Source organism: Triticum aestivum, unplaced genomic scaffold, assembly GCF_018294505.1.
Source record: "Triticum aestivum cultivar Chinese Spring unplaced genomic scaffold, IWGSC CS RefSeq v2.1 scaffold116194, whole genome shotgun sequence".
Lineage (NCBI taxonomy): Eukaryota > Viridiplantae > Streptophyta > Magnoliopsida > Poales > Poaceae > Triticum > Triticum aestivum.
This window is the reverse complement of record NW_025228259.1, coordinates 84,589-88,781: the sequence shown is the minus strand read 5'-3', so window position 1 is coordinate 88,781 and position 4,193 is coordinate 84,589. Positions and strand designations below refer to the sequence as shown.

The 4,193-nt window shown below is 51.5% G+C and overlaps 7 non-coding genes and 3 pseudogenes across 7 annotated transcripts; all 10 read right to left on the bottom strand.

Moving 5' to 3' along the window:
• Nucleotides 1-76: 76 nt before the first annotated feature.
• On the bottom strand, nucleotides 77-195 carry LOC123173818 (5S ribosomal RNA). Its single transcript, XR_006486549.1, has one exon. It is a non-coding gene; the product is annotated as a 5S ribosomal RNA (ribosomal RNA).
• Nucleotides 196-492: 297 nt separating this feature from the next.
• LOC123173826 (5S ribosomal RNA) lies at nucleotides 493-611 on the bottom strand. Its single transcript, XR_006486556.1, has one exon. It is a non-coding gene; the product is annotated as a 5S ribosomal RNA (ribosomal RNA).
• A 285-nt stretch (nucleotides 612-896) lies between these two features.
• On the bottom strand, nucleotides 897-1,007 carry LOC123173798 (uncharacterized; annotated as a pseudogene).
• Nucleotides 1,008-1,304: 297 nt separating this feature from the next.
• On the bottom strand, nucleotides 1,305-1,423 carry LOC123173702 (5S ribosomal RNA). The gene has a single exon (XR_006486439.1). It is a non-coding gene; the product is annotated as a 5S ribosomal RNA (ribosomal RNA).
• Nucleotides 1,424-1,720: 297 nt separating this feature from the next.
• On the bottom strand, nucleotides 1,721-1,839 carry LOC123173817 (5S ribosomal RNA). Its single transcript, XR_006486548.1, has one exon. It is a non-coding gene; the product is annotated as a 5S ribosomal RNA (ribosomal RNA).
• Nucleotides 1,840-2,136: 297 nt separating this feature from the next.
• LOC123173758 (5S ribosomal RNA) lies at nucleotides 2,137-2,255 on the bottom strand. The gene has a single exon (XR_006486495.1). It is a non-coding gene; the product is annotated as a 5S ribosomal RNA (ribosomal RNA).
• Nucleotides 2,256-2,551: 296 nt separating this feature from the next.
• On the bottom strand, nucleotides 2,552-2,670 carry LOC123173791 (5S ribosomal RNA). Its single transcript, XR_006486526.1, has one exon. It is a non-coding gene; the product is annotated as a 5S ribosomal RNA (ribosomal RNA).
• Nucleotides 2,671-2,967: 297 nt separating this feature from the next.
• Nucleotides 2,968-3,078, bottom strand: LOC123173797 (uncharacterized; annotated as a pseudogene).
• A 353-nt stretch (nucleotides 3,079-3,431) lies between these two features.
• LOC123173799 (uncharacterized) lies at nucleotides 3,432-3,542 on the bottom strand (annotated as a pseudogene).
• Nucleotides 3,543-3,839: 297 nt separating this feature from the next.
• Nucleotides 3,840-3,958, bottom strand: LOC123173766 (5S ribosomal RNA). Its single transcript, XR_006486503.1, has one exon. It is a non-coding gene; the product is annotated as a 5S ribosomal RNA (ribosomal RNA).
• Nucleotides 3,959-4,193: the final 235 nt, after the last annotated feature.

The following is a 4,193-nucleotide window of genomic DNA, read 5'->3' as shown; positions in this document are numbered from 1 at the left end:
AAAATAATAAAACACGGTAAATATATTACTTACACGTGCGTTTTGTTTTGCAAGCGGCGCGAAAAAAATTAAAAAGGGAATGCAACACGAGGACTTCCCAGGAGGTCACCCATCCTAGTACTACTCTCGCCCAAGCACGCTTAACTTCGGAGTTCTGATGGGATCCGGTGCTTTAGTGCTGGTATGATCGCATCCGACATGTTACCCCGGTCTTCGTCCCTTATCCTTGCCCCTCCCAGCTCCACTACAAAGACGATTGTACATTGCTTTGGCCGCTCCCTCTCAACTACGGAGACGACTTTAACGCGGTTTCCACCCCTCCCTCTCAACCGCACCAATGCACGCTTGCCGCGCCACAACACCGACACTGGACCCGTGAATCGTGAGCACCCAGCTATGACTTACCGCACTCGTGCAAATTAATAAAACACGGTAAATATATTACTTACACGTGCATTTTGTTTTGCAAGCGGCGCGAAAAAAATTAAAACGGGAATGCAACACGAGGACTTCCCAAGAGGTCACCCATCCTAGTACTACTCTCGCCCAAGCACGCTTAACTTCGGAGTTCTGATGGGATCCGGTGCTTTAGTGCTGGTATGATTGCATCCGACATGTTCGTCCCTTATCCTTGCCCCTCCCAGCTCCACTATAAAGACGATTGTACATTGCTTTGGCCGCTCCCTCTCAACTACGGAGACGAGTTTAACGCGGTTTCCACCCCTCCCTCTCAATCGCACCAGTGCACGCTTGCCGCGCCACAACGCCGACGCTGGACCCGTGAATCGTGAGCACCCAGCTATGACTTACCGCACTCGTGCAAAATAATAAAACACGGTAAATATATTACTTACACGTGCGTTTTGTTTTGCAAGCGGCGCGAAAAAAATAAAAAGGGAATGCAACACGAGGACTTCCCAGGAGGTCACCCATCACTCTCACCCAAGCACGCTTAACTTCGGAGTTCTGATGGGATCCGGTGCTTTAGTGCTGGTATGATCGCATCCGACATGTTACCCCGGTCTTCGTCCCTTATCCTTGCCCCTCCCAGCTCCACTACAAAGACGATTGTACATTGCTTTGGCCGCTCCCTCTCAACTACGGAGACGAGTTTAACGCGGTTTCCACCCCTCCCTCTCAACCGCACCAGTGCACGCTTGCCGCGCCACAACGCCGACGCTGGACCCGTGAATCGTGAGCACCCAGCTATGACTTACCGCACTCGTGCAAAATAATAAAACACGGTAAATATATTACTTACACGTGCGTTTTGTTTTGCAAGCGGCGCGAAAAAAATTAAAAAGGGAATGCAACACGAGGACTTCCCAAGAGGTCACCCATCCTAGTACTACTCTCACCCAAGCACGCTTAACTTCGGAGTTCTGATGGGATCCGGTGCTTTAGTGCTGGTATGATCGCATCCGACATGTTACCCCGGTCTTCGTCCCTTATCCTTGCCCCTCCCAGCTCCACTACAAAGATGATTGTACATTGCTTTGGCCGCTCCCTCTCAACTACGGAGACGAGTTTAACGCGGTTTCCACCCCTCCCTCTCAACCGCACCAGTGCACGCTTGCCGCGCCACAACGCCGACGCTGGACCCGTGAATCGTGAGCACCCAGCTATGACTTACCGCACTCGTGCAAAATAATAAAACACGGTAAATATATTACTTACACGTGCGTTTTGTTTTGCAAGCGGCGCGAAAAAAATTAAAACGGGAATGCAACACGAGGACTTCCCAGGAGGTCACCCATCCTAGTACTACTCTCGCCCAAGCACGCTTAACTTCGGAGTTCTGATGGGATCCGGTGCTTTAGTGCTGGTATGATCGCATCCGACATGTTACCCCGGTCTTCGACCCTTATCCTTGCCCCTCCCAGCTCCACTACAAAGACGATTGTACATTGCTTTGGCCGCTCCCTCTCAACTACGGAGACGAGTTTAACGCGGTTTCCACCCCTCCCTCTCAACCGCACCAGTGCACGCTTGCCGCGCCACAACGCCGACGCTGGACCCGTGAATCGTGAGCACCCAGCTATGACTTACCGCACTCGTGCAAAATAATAAAACACGGTAAATATATTACTTACACGTGCGTTTTGTTTTGCAAGCGGCGCGAAAAAAATTAAAACGGGAATGCAACATGAGGACTTCCGAGGAGGTCACCCATCCTAGTACTACTCTCGCCCAAGCACGCTTAACTTCGGAGTTCTGATGGGATCCGGTGCTTTAGTGCTGGTATGATCGCATCCGACATGTTACCTCGGTCTTCGTCCCTTATCCTTGCCCCTCCCAGCTCCACTACAAAGACGATTGTACATTGCTTGGCCGCTCCCTCCCAACTACGGAGACGAGTTTAACGCGGTTTCCACCCCTCCCTCTCAACCGCACCAGTGCACGCTTGCCGCGCCACAACGCCGACGCTGGACCCGTGAATCGTGAGCACCCAGCTATGACTTACCGCACTCGTGCAAAATAATAAAACACGGTAAATATATTACTTACACGTGCGTTTTGTTTTGCAAGCGGCGCGAAAAAAATTAAAAAGGGAATGCAACACGAGGACTTCCCAGGAGGTCACCCATCCTAGTACTACTCTCGCCCAAGCACGCTTAACTTCGGAGTTCTGATGAGATCCGATGCTTTAGTGCTGGTATGATCTTATCCGACATGTTACCCCGGTCTTCGTCCCTTATCCTTGCCCCTCCCAGCTCCACTACAAAGACGATTGTACATTGCTTTGGCCGCTCCCTCTCAACTACGGAGACGAGTTTAACGCAGTTTTCACCCCTCCCTCTCAACCGCACCAGTGCACGCTTGCCGCGCCACAACGCCGACGCTGGACCCGTGAATCGTGAGCACCCAGCTATGACTTGCCGCACTCGTGCAAAATAATAAAACACGGTAAATATATTACTTACACGTGCGTTTTGTTTTGCAAGCGGCGCGAAAAAAATTAAAAAGGGAATGCAACACGAGGACTTCCCAGGAGGTCACCCATCACTCTCGCCCAAGCACGCTTAACTTCGGAGTTCTGATGGGATCCGGTGCTTTAGTGCTGGTATGATCGCATCCGACATGTTACCCCGGTCTTCGTCCCTTATCCTTGCCCCTCCCAGCTCCACTACAAAGACGATTGTACATTGGTCTTCGTCCCTTATCCTTGCCCCTCCCAGCTCCACTACAAAGACGATTTTACATTGCTTTGGCCGCTCCCTCTCAACTACAGAGACGAGTTTAACGCGGTTTTCACCCCTCCCTCTCAACCGCACCAGAGCACGCTTGCCGCGCCACAACGCCGACGCTGGACCCGTGAATCGTGAGCACCCAACTATGACTTACCGCACTCGTGCAAAATAATAAAACACGGTAAATATATTACTTACACGTGCGTTTTGTTTTGCAAGCGGCGCGAAAAAAATAAAAAGGGAATGCAACACCAGGACTTCCCAGGAGGTCACCCATCACTCTCGCCCAAGCACGCTTAACTTCGGAGTTCTGATGGGATCCGGTGCTTTAGTGCTGGTATGATCGCATCCGACATGTTACCCCGGTCTTCGTCCCTTATCCTTGCCCCTCCCAGCTCCACTACAAAGACGATTGTACATTGCTTTGGCCGCTCCCTCTCAACTACGGAGACGAGTTTAACGCGGTTTCCACCCCTCCCTCTCAACCGCACCAGTGCACGCTTGCCGCGCCACAACGCCGATGCTGGACCCGTGAATCGTGAGCACCCAGCTATGACTTACCGCACTCGTGCAAAATAATAAAACACGGTAAATATATTACTTACACGTGCGTTTTGTTTTGCAAGCGGCGCGAAAAAAATTAAAAAGGGAATGCAACACGAGGACTTCCCAAGAGGTCACCCATCCTAGTACTACTCTCGCCCAAGCACGCTTAACTTCGGAGTTTTGATGGGATCCGATGCTTTAGTGCTGGTATGATCGCATCCGACATGTTACCCCGGTCTTCGTCCCTTATCCTTGCCCCTCCCAGCTCCACTACAAAGACGATTGTACATTGCTTTGGCCGCTCCCTCTCAACTACGGAGACGAGTTTAACGCGGTTTCCACCCCTCCCTCTCAACCGCACCAGTGCACGCTTGCCGCGCCACAACACCGACGCTGGACCCGTGAATCGTGAGCACCCAGCTATGACTTACCGCACTCGTGCAAAATAATAAAACA